We start from the raw sequence: 12,596 nt of genomic DNA on the forward strand, positions 1-12,596 counted from the left end.
ATTTTATATCATCTTTTGATTTATTACTTCATTTTTCAAATGTTGAAATTCACATCTTGAAGCATGTCATGATCATACATCCTTAAATCCATAAATCCATGTGGATATATACCCGCACAACTGTCAAAATCTTAAGCCTGTGCCCAACCGCCCCCCCTTTTTTCAATACTCCTTAGTTTGTATCATTGACAACAAAGGACTTTCAAGGCCACAACCACTGTGGGAACATGTATATGGAGATCCAGCCACACCATTATTCGTTAACACTGGCTTCTTTGAAAAGGTGCCAGCGTCTTCCATGAAAGTGGAACTGCCGTTTTGTGTGCACTTCCTTGTGAGACATCTATCATGCAGGCACATAAGTGTTATTTACACAATTCGTCAAATTAACACATTCTAAACACGAAGAACTTTTAACAAGTGTTGTGAGTGCCAAGGTACAATCATTTATGTGTCACAACTTGAAATATGTCAGTCCTCACATGGGCATCCATTCCCTGATGACACAGTGGCCTGCACATAAACCCTACTGGCTGTCATGTGGAGTGGCACACATGTCCCAACTCAGGACAATGCTTAAGCTAATGGGCCTGCAATTGTGATGGACAAAATCATTGCTGCATTAAGGACACACACCTAATCCCCAGGCAAAATGTCGACACAGATGTCTGCACACAAAGACAAAAAAGCGATGCATCTGAACTACATACATGTGGCAAAAATGTATGCGCCTAAATCATGTATGGAACAAAATGACATAGGCTGCAAAGCCCAAATAGTAATCACTGGCCACCATCACGGGGGCAGTGCATGGTGAATCATTGTCCAGCCAATTCTCACCCATAGGTCAGACCTGGCAAGGCTAAATCAGGCGTGCCCATGTAGACTTCTCCCGCACAACACCCCCATACCTCAGTCAATGTGATTGATACAGCCCAAGAAGTGAGACCTCTGAATCAGGGTAACAGAAACTGTGCAGCAACAATTGCAAAAGTAACCCAACCTCGCCTTGTGGGGCTGGCAATACATATTTGTGACAAACAACCATCAACAGATTGTTGTGAATAAGCACACAGGCACTGCCCAGTGTGAGTAAGCAGTAGCCAAATGTTGTATCCCTGTCCAGTGGACACATGTAGCTTGCACAGGAAAAATACAAACTATGCCAGGGACCAATGCCACAGAGGCAGACCTATGCTGAACCCACATAGAATGGCCACAGTGTTAGATGACACACATGATTAGGAGGCCAGGGTGTCTCAGAGGACCATAGTGGGCACACTGCTACGTGGGCCTGGAATGAGCTGACTGAAGCATGAGCAACCGTCATGGCACTATGCATATCTCATACTCTTGTACATCGTGTCTGAGCCCACAACATTGGTCATGCATGCCGCATGGGTGTGCAGTTGAAACCTCACACTTCTATGTTGAGACTCATCATCAGTGCCAACAAATATGGAGCCCCAACACAGTGCACATGTCATGGCAGATGCAAGGTACCAACACATGTCACAGACCACCCTCCCACATGATGGTTAAATCAATGTGCAGTCTGATTTTCTTGCACCCTAGATGAACATGTGCAAATGTGATTACACACAGACCAGGGGACACATGTTAAGGAGTGGAAGGGATGAAAATGAGCACCAGGTGACTATGGGGAACCGAAAAGGCACTGCACATATAACCTGTCTGATCAGACACCCCAACTTTGGTAGTGTAGCCAGGCTTCCGAGCACTTCAAAAAGCAGGTGACACACAACACTACAAACAGCCATGTACCTAACCCCTCCTTGCTGCTGTCTCTCCTGCAACTGCCCATCGAGGTCTGGGAACACCACCGCCAGGACACGGAGCATGTGTGGGGTCAGGCGACGGCGTCCACCATGCCGGCGTGGAGGTGACAACTTCAGCTGGACCAGGGCGATACGCCGGGTCCCGTACTGGATGTACTGCCACCTCTTTTGCACGTTTCTTAGGCGTCGGCGAGGGCCCCCCGCAGATCTGATGGCCCATACAGTGTCACACCAGATTTCCCGCTTCTCGTAGGGTGTTACCTGTCAGGATGACACAGTGAGACAACATCACTACACCTGCTCAATGTCCCAGAGACACACACTTGCACATTTTTGATAATGTGAAGAGGGCATAGGATGCTGACAGGAATTGCATGATTGTCCCTGTGAATTTGGCCTGTGTGCAAGCCCCAATACACTACATGGCATTGAAAGCCAACAGATGGTGTAACGGGTGCAACACACTCACTGATCATGGCACACACTGGGCAGCACATGCAACTGCAGGGTGTCGGAGAGCACGTGCCAAGCAGTCACGTATCCCACTCCACTGACGAACCCTCAGCAGAACAGACAGACACACCCTGGCACATATCACTTGCCTGTCACTGACAACAGCGGATACAACCCTCACTCTGCACATGAACCACTTGCCTGTGGGGTGTCACAGGTGCTGTGCTATCTTTGCAAGTCAGGCACACAGCACTGCTTACTTGTCACATCAGATGGGGAGAGCTGCTGCATACGCCAAGCAGCTGTGGTGCATCACATCACATAGACACTCACCCACATGACAAGGCACATTCACACACATCAATGTCCATGAGGTTGTACACATCATTTGGACAATCTCACCACAGGTCCCCTCAAGTCATAAACATCTCTGAGTACAGTCACCTGTCACTCCGGGGGGACCACTGTTCTACCTCAGGACATTCGGAAATAAAGCCACCAAGGTTTGGCCCGGCTGAATGTGTCATTCACTATGCAGTCAATGTCACAGTAAGCACAATGCAAGTGAGGAGTGAACCCACATGAACTACATCATGCTCTGCATGAGAGACATCAGCATGTACACCCCCTGGGACTCACTCCACACCACATTGCATGTCTGTCCCACCTGGACACAATGCCTGTTGTGACACTCACACAACAGGTGCACAGTCAAAGGTAGTGGAGTCAGCACACACCTGCTCCTCTGGTCTCCCATACAGCTTCGGGTACTGTGGGAAGAGGCTGTCCAGAAGGGCCTGGTTCTCATCCTCTGTGAATGCCTGGGCCCTCACCACAGTACGAGCCATGATAGCCAGAGGATGCAGAGACAGCAGCGGTGTCAACCACTCCAATGTTGTGCAGGCAAGTGCCCTCTCAAGGGTTCATGCTGCCTTAAATCAGTGCTGCTATGGGGCATTCAGTTCGAGGAGTACAGAGTGATAGGTCACATTTGTTTGCATCGTACATTTCCTCCAATCCCTTTAAACATACGACTCTGACACGCATTTGCATCATTTAAAATGTGAGCTTCAGCTCAACAATCACTTTGCAACATTATATTTTTTGGGCCAACTGACCTTTGCAGGACACCTGTTGGACACATAGCAACTCAAAACTCAGTATCCATGACACCCAGGATGCATTCAGGGCCTACTACTCGTCCCCTATGTGTCCCCTAAGTAATTTTGAGAGCCACACACGTGTACGGTATGTTTCACGCGCTCGCGTATGGCATCATTACAATAGTGATACGATGCGCACACACGATCGGAAAGTAGGGGTACGGTGCATTTCACGTGCTCGCGTATGGCACCATTGCAATAGTGATACGAGGCACACACACGCCCGGAATGTAGGGGTACGGTGCGCTCACGTATGGCACCATTACAATAGTGATTCGATGCGCACACACCTCCGGAAAGTAGGGGTACGGTGCGTTTCACGCGCTCGTGTATGGTGACATCACAATAGTGATACGAGGTGCACACACGCCCGGAATGTAGGGGTACGGTGCGTTACACGCGCTCGCGTATGGCACCATTGTAATAGTGATACGAGGCACACACACGCCCGGAATGTAGGGGTACGGTGCGCTCACGTATGGCACCATTACAATAGTGATACAATGCGCACACACGCCCGGAAAGTAGGGGTACGGTGCGTTTCACACGCTCGCCTATGGCAACATCACAATAGTGATACGAGGCACACACACGCCCCGAAAGTAGGGGTACGGTGCGTTTCTCGCGCTCGTGTACGGTGACATCACAATAGCGATACGAGGTGCACACACGCCCGGAATGTAGGGGTACAGTGCGTTTCACACGCTCGCGTACGGCACCATTGCAATAGTGATACGAGGCACACACACGCCAGGAATGTAGGGGTACGGTGCGCTCACGTATGGCACCATTACAATAGTGATACAATGCACAAACACGCCCGGAAAGTAGGGGTACGGTGCGTTTCACACGCTCGCCTATGGCAGCATCACAATAGTGCTACGAGGCATACACACACCCGGAAAGTAGGGGTACGGTGTGTTTCTCGTGCTCGTGTACGGTGACATCACAATAGTGATACGAGGTGCACACACGCCCGGAATGTAGGGGTACTGTGCGCTCGCGAATGGCACCATTACAATAGTGATATGATGCGCACACACGCCTGGAATGTAGGGGTACTGTGCGCTCGCGAATGGCACCATTACAATAGTGATATGATGCACACACACACCCGGAAAGTAGGGGTACGGTGCGTTTCACGCGCTCGCTTATGGCAACATCACAATAGTGATATGAGGCAAACACATACCCGGAATGAAGGGGTACGGTGCGTTTCACGCGCTCGCGTATGGAACCATTGCAATAGTGACACGCCGCATACACGTGCCCGGACTGTAGGGGTACAGTGCGCTCGCGTATGGCCCCATTACAATAGTGATACGAGGCACACACATGCCCAGAATGTAGGGGTACGGTTCGCACAAGGATGTCTATCAAGTACTTGTCATGACATAATTTCATGTGCAGGTCCTAGGTGTGGTAGCCAGTGATATGGCACAGGGCATTTAATTTTGTTGCACAATTGATGTGTGATGACCTTTGGACACATGTCATGTGTGATGGGGCACTATGTGGCACACATCAGCTTGACAATTGTCACATGTGTATCAGTAGTCCGATTTTGTCATGCACAGCAACACTGGGATGGCACAGTCATCACTACCGGCACCTGTCTCCTGATGCCAGGGACAGGGACACTTTGTCAACTGACATGTCCCACTCAGCATGGCCCTATGTGACTATGTCAGGTGTGTGTCATGTGTTATATTGAGCTTGCTATTTGTGTTCCGTAAACTGCATCTGCTGTTGGTGCATCTAACATGGGTCTGTGTTGAGATGGGAATGGTTTCACATCTACGCACACCATGCCACATGTGGATTTCCATGGCTGTTGGGTCTGTGTGCATCACACATCATATTTCCCCAGGCATACATGTTGGCGTCGTGTCAATGGCTGTGTTGTTTTGTTGTCACATGTACCCCTTAATCGCAATGTGTTTGCTATGTACATTTTACATTCCATGTGACCTATGCCTGTGCCTTGCAGACATCTGTCTGGATGGGATGACATCCTCCCACTGCAGGTATAGTGACGTGTGTCACTCCAGTGATATCTCTGTCTGTTCACTCAGACCGGCCCACCAGCTCATTTCACGGCATGTCATGTTTATTTGTCAATCAACAGGTGTATCTGGCTTTTCATAGGAGTGCCAGCAAGCTGGCATATGTGTCCTGGATGTATTGCACATGCCAGACTCCATAGTGACCTGATGTCTAGTAGCAGTTTTGCATGTGCTATGTTCATTGCCATTGATGTTGGCTGACTGTCAATCTTCATTATTCCAAAATATGTCCTGCAGGGCACCGCCTGTACGAAGGCCATTCTTGGACTTGGCTACCATAAGGGAAGGTGCCTGCATACGACGTTACAGATTCACTCAACAGTTGATTGAGGACTTGACGAACAAGCTGGCACCACATCTCCAACCGCAACACAGGTATCCTACTGCGCTGACCCCCAAGATAAAGTTGATGGCAGCCCTACATTTTTTTGCTACAGGTACGTTTCAATTAACCGTACCTGATGGTGGTGGGATGTCAAAGACGATATTCAGCCGTGTCCTGTGTGATGTTTTGGCAGCCATGTTGGAGCACATTGATGAATTCATCAAATTTCTTACTCCTGAAGAGTTGACAGATGTCAAGGGGGATTTCTATGCCCTGGGAGGGATGCCGCATGTCATTGGGTCCATTGATAGAACACATGTGGCTTTGGTGCCACCACAGGCACAGGAGGAGGCTTACTGCAACCATAAACATTAACTTTCAATAAATGCCCTTGTGGTGTGTCTTGCTAACATGCTGATTTACCACGTGTGTGCACGTTTTCCAGGTTTGGAACACGATGCATTCATCATGAGGCGTAGCAGGGTGCCACAAATGATGCTGGGACTGGGTAACGAGTGGGCATGTCTTGTAGGTGGGTAAACTCTGTTTGTCCCTTGTGTTTCAGTGTCTTTTGCCCTTACGGCATCGCCTGACCCACTTATTTACATGATGTTCTCATGTAGGGGACTCAGGATATCCCGCCATGGCTAATGACATCTCTCCGCAACCCAAGAACAGCTGCAGATCAGCGGTACAATAATGCACACGGGCAGACAAGGTGAGTGATTGAGAGGACGTTTGGCCTCCTGAAGAGCCCATTCTGGTGCCTCGATAAGACCGGCGGATCCCTCCCATATGCACCCGACAAGGAGGAGGATGATATCCAGAGTCAGCTCATACGCAACTTCTTCTCATAATTGTTATTCACTGGGTATGAGTGAGCAAGCTTGTAGCATTGAGAGGCATGTGTTGCAATGTGTGTGTCCAGCTGACTGAATGCAAAGTCACTTTGATGTGTGTTCTGATGTGTCACTCGAGTGCTGATGTCATTCCACACAGTAATGCGCAATGACTTTCTTTGAAATTTGCAAGTGTCCTACATTGCTCATGTTTCGTAACTGCCCAGGTCTGCTGCAAAACGTTTTTCCAGTGACCTCTTGTGTGTCTGTCGTCCCCAGGTTGCTGTGCCTGTTGTCTGCTCGTGTCATCTTTGTCCTCCTGCCATTCCTCATGATGATTGCAACTTGGGCAGAATCAGAAATCCATGCACGGATATGTGTAAATATCAGTTCGGGTAAGGTATCCAAACAGGTTTTTTGGTGTTGGTACGGTTGTGGAATGTGTGGGAACTGTTAGTGTATATGTTGTAGTACCATGCATACATGTCTCCTCACCATGGATCAAATACCATGTAGCATCACTCCCATGACATGACAGTCACACTTCTTGACAGTCATCTGAAGTGGAGTGTGGAGGCTGGCATGAATGTGTGTAAACCTTGGCCCTGACACATTGCGGATGCCACGGGTTCACATTGTGTGGGACATCATAACAACAGGCTCTATGGTGAATTGCAGCAAGATGTGTTTGGCTCATCCCCTTAATCTTGTGTGCCAGTTCATTTGGATTTACAATATCTATGTTGTGAAGGTGGGGGCCAGCGTATGTCCCACAGGTTCTGTCAACTGTCCTGTGAGTCTGTTCGTATGAATACATTTCCCTTTGTGCCACTATGTCATGTCACTGTCACGTCGCTTCCTCAGGGCCGGAAGAGAACACTGCGGTGCAAGCCTTCTCGGTAAGTGGACGAGAAATTACATTTCGCAAGCAGCCAAGAACGTGACGCTGATGACGTCAAGACGTTGCGCGAAAGCAAATGTAAACGCTTCCGTGGCACCAGTCGGGTACTGTTTAATCCAGGATTGTCTTGTGGCGTTCTACATATACTGGTCACGGTAGGGGTGCTTTTGCACCATCGCTCCTCGTTACTCTCTGTTGAATTCCGGCCCAACAGCTTGTTCTGTTGGGCATTTCGAAGCTAAGTTGGACGAGCCAATGACTGGCTCTTGCAGTGCTTCCTTGTGTTTACCTAATTCCCTCCCTCCTTGGGCGAGCTTCTTAAGGCTCTTGTGGGGGCTGGGTAACTTCTGTTCTTGACCCTCACTGATTCCCTGGGGGAACTACGGTTTGTCCGCTTTGTGTGAGACGTGCAGCAGCGCATTGGAATTACTGTTTATTTGACTTTATTTATACACTGTGAAATTCTGGATTACAGCAAGGCTTTAATTGCGTTGAGGCACCCTGCCGAGCGTTATACCCCCATTCATATCGCTGCAATACTCTGCTGCCTTTTATGTTTCTTCTGTGATCCCTGTGCTAGTTGCACATTCCTTGGAACAGGATCAGAACGTTTACCTTTTTTTTTTTTTAGCACCTCGTACTACATTATCTTTGGTGTGTTATGGTGGTTGATCACCTTTCCATGTGCTATGAATTCATGTGGATTGTTCATCTCTGTTTTCACAGCAGGGGCTTGTAGAGCTTGTCCTGAAGAAAGGTCCAATTCCCCTGTTACGTGGCTCTTATACATTTTTTGTGTATGTTGCTAACTGCTGGATAAATACATGGAAACATATAGAACAGCCTTCTTTCCAAGTGTGTAGTAATGTCCTTGTTCTATCCTTAGATCCAGTAGCAGTTTTATTACTGTGATCCAAACTAGGAAACAGTGGCTGTTGTTTTCATTTACAGGTATTACTGTTACAGTATAGGTCCTGAGGTATTTTATGATTCAGTGAGAAGAAGTGTTGAATACTTATGCTTGTTTACCTTTGTTTCAAATTTCCCTCCCTGCTGTTCCCTTCCTTTCCTTCCCTCGCCTGATCACCCTTTTGAGTCTGTTATTTCTACTCAGACCAAGGGTCTATCGGGAGGTGGACCCCTTTGATAATCGTATGTTTCCGAGGATTCAAGGCCCTGACAGTCACAGGCAGTCATGTGCACATTGGATCACCAGCAGTACAGGTAGACTCATTACATGACTGTTATTTTCCACGGAGCAATGGCACTGGCCATGGACATTTGCTCATGCAACATAGCCTCAACACATACTTGATCCGTTTGTGTAGTAAATGTGTTCACCACAATACAATGTGCCTCATCTCTGCCACCGCAGATCTCTTGCCACTTTGCATGCATCATCTATGGCATAATTGTATTAGATTGTGCATAGGAGTGTATGTGTACTTTGGCAACATGCATGCAGTTCTTCATGGCTAATGATCCCTATTGTGCATGATGTACTTTTGTGTATTTATTTGTGAAGGTTGCTACCCACAATGGGCAGACAACGCCTGCTGACTCTGTGTGTCCTGGGCGCAGCTTGGCCTTTTGGAGCTTGATCCTGTGCCTGTCATTTTTGGTGATTGTTATTCGATTTTCTTTGAGTGACCCATGAGTAACCTGACACTCCTTCCTTTCCATGCACCTGTTACACTTTTGCTTTCTAACCTCCTTGTCTTTGTATGCTAGTTTTTGCCTAGTTTCTCACCCCTGCTGCCATCAGGTGTTCACGCATTCCTGATGCTGTCTCCCCTGCGGCACCGCCCCACCGAGGGTCCTGATTCTGCAACCCACACGCCTCCCAGATGCTCCTCGCTCCCTTCACCAATTCTTAATGCAGGCAGCAGCTTGTCTGTGCCACTGTTGCACCAACACCGTGTCAAAGGCAGAACTGTCAGCGCCCGTCAGCGCCTGCAACGTGCACAGTGCAAGAGCCTCTGGTGCTTGCATGACCCACGTAACACAACAGACTTATGCTCCAGCCACCCTCCAAGCAATAACACCAGACAATCAACCACCTGCTGTCAGGCAACCCCTAAGCGCACACACGACAGCTTTGCATGCTTGGTGTGCAACTCCAACTGCCACACTGCACTGCCCCGCCTACCACACCATATCAGAACAACCAGGGCATGTGCCTCCTACTCCACACCCGCTTCGTCCACCATCACGCCATTGGACTCTGTTATCTCCTCAACACAACAGCCCCACACATCGCCTTCATTACAGTAACCTGGTTGAACGCTTCCTCAGCACACAACTTCAACATTGCCATCACAGACGGATACAAGGTCACCCGCAGGGACCGCACCAATAATCCAGGATGAATTTCAATTAATTCACAAGTACACCCTCAGAGTCACAAACAACACCAAGGACACACTCAGCATTGTCAAGCACCTGCACTTCAGGTTTCACACCAACCCCCTGACAAGCCTCAGACTAACACTCATCTACAGATCTCCAGGCCTACATCCACAATTCAGCAAAGCCATCAACAACTACATCAGCACGCACACCGTCACCTCCACAGACTACATGTGGCTGGGGGACAACAACTTCTGGCTCGAGGACAACCACACCACCATCCTTCATTGGTACATCAACATTTGCATCCACTTCTCCAACAAGCAACACACTGCCCCACACCCCACTACAGATCCCCTAAAGATGCTTGATCTGAGTCACCACAGACGAGCTGTGTGGCACCCTCGGCCAGGACACTCCAATCAACACCACCGCCACACCCTGCAACCTCACAGGCTGGATCAGGGACTGATCCGACAATCTTGCCACATTGATGGACTTTCCTGTGATGCACGCCAACAGTTAAGGCACCTGGGAGAAGGCAGACCTACCGGAAACATATAGATGTAGCTGGACTCTTGTGCAAACCTTGTGACACAAACAACCATCAGTTACCTTTCAGCCCTGTAAACCTCCACACACAGACATCACCATATCATCAGCACAGACAAGAGGACTTCCTTTAGCTAAGGCCTAGGCACCAACACACACAACATCAAAGAGCTAATCGGCATCGTGAGTGAACTATCTAACACCAGCTCTCCATCCAAAAGACATCCCACCCTTGCACGGCCAAGCGAATCCCTCGCAACATTATACCACGGCAAGCTCATTGACATACAGGTCAGCCTCGGCACACAGAGGCAGACCACGCTATTATCCGCAGGACACACCCCCTCCTCAGGTTCTGGACTCCCGTCAGCAGCAAATACACCACCCAGCTCATGCACACCATCCACTCCGGTTCTCCATCAGGGCCCTTCCCACACAACTTCTCAATCACAGCATACCCCATCCTTGAAGACCACCTCCGGCACGTCATGAATGTCTCCTTTGAGTACGCCACATTCCATGTGAGCTTGAGGTGAGACCCAGGCCCTTCTTATACAACGGAAGGCAGTACCGTCAGATCTCCTGGAATATGTCATCAAGAAGACAGTCAACAAACAACTGACCCACTTCCTCCAAGCAAACACCTCCAGGCAACCCGCCCTAGTCCATCTTCCACAGAGATCACACCACTGCAACTGCCCTCATTGCCATCACCACCAACATCTTGGACCCTAATCAACAATAGTGATACCACCACCCTCACCCCCCTCGACCTCTCAACGGCATTGTACACCATGTGCTACCACACTGTCAGATCACACATCTCCAACACTGGGATCCAGAGGAGGGCCCAGGATTAAATCCCCAAGTACCTCACCAGCAAGGGACAGGGAGTCCGCCTCCCCCCTTCGGCACATAGTACACTGGGGTCATCTGGCCATTCCCCAGGGCTCATGTCTCAGCGTGACGCTCTTCAATGTCTCCATGACCCCCGTTCACCTTCACATGCGCACACAACCCCATCATCTTCTCCTATTCCATTGACACCCAGCTGCTCCTCACCCTCACCAAAGACCCAGACACTGCCAGATCCAACCTTGAAGAAGGCATGAGGTCCATTGACGAATGGATGAACATCAACCACCTGGGCCTGGACTTGGAGAAGACTGAGGTCATCATCTGAGGATTGTCCCCTTACAACTGGGACAACTCCTTGTGTGCCACCGGCCTGGGCACCACACCAGCACCCAGTGGCCACGCACGCAAGCTGGGGTTCATCGTAGACTCCTCGATCAAAATAACCATGCAACTCAACACCATCTCTACCTCATGCTGCAAAACCTTCCGCATGCTAAAAATGGATCCTCAGCCAACACAGACAGTCATGTTGAAGATGAGGTGTGCAAATGCACCCTGGATATGTACAAATCCTCCTGGAGTTTGGCTTTTGTTCCTGCATAGAGGGCGTTGCTGTAGTTGACCCGGCTGGTTTTGTGGACCTGGGTGACTGTCTGCAGGGATGCGCCAGTTATTGTGCACCACAGTTTGGCCAGCATGGATGCAACGCATTTACAATGCGGAGCACCATGGGGGAAAACGGCACTGCTGCGTCACGCATCTGTGCCGTAGAAGTGGCGCATTGCTGGAGTTGCATCGCCAGCGCAACGCAGCTCCAGCAATGCTTTGTGGGGCCCTATCTGCACAATGCTGTGTCAATCCAGGGTTTTGATGCAGCATGGACTTAAAAGTGACTGATTAAAATCTTGTAGATTTCACTCAGCCACTTTTGGGAGGCGTACCCACCCCCGCGACAGAACACCTACTTCTGGTGCAGGGGTTTACAATGTGACACATCTCCCAGATGCACTTAATCTGGTTAAGTATCAATGGGGTGACCCAGTATCCCTATGAACCTGGGCAGTACAGCTACATTTATACACAATTGGTTCATTCGGGTGCACTACATTTCTTCATATATCTCTTATTTCTTCATATATCTCATATTTTGTACAATTATTTCATTCATTGTTCACTGCCTTATAAAGTTGACAGCCTGTATAAAGAAAGTACTTATAAATTAATACAATTTATAAAGTATCTGGCATAACTACAGTCAATCATAAACTGTATTCGACAATTAAGTCATAAA

Source organism: Lissotriton vulgaris, chromosome 8, assembly GCF_964263255.1.
Source record: "Lissotriton vulgaris chromosome 8, aLisVul1.2, whole genome shotgun sequence".
Classification (NCBI taxonomy): Eukaryota; Metazoa; Chordata; class Amphibia; order Caudata; family Salamandridae; genus Lissotriton; species Lissotriton vulgaris.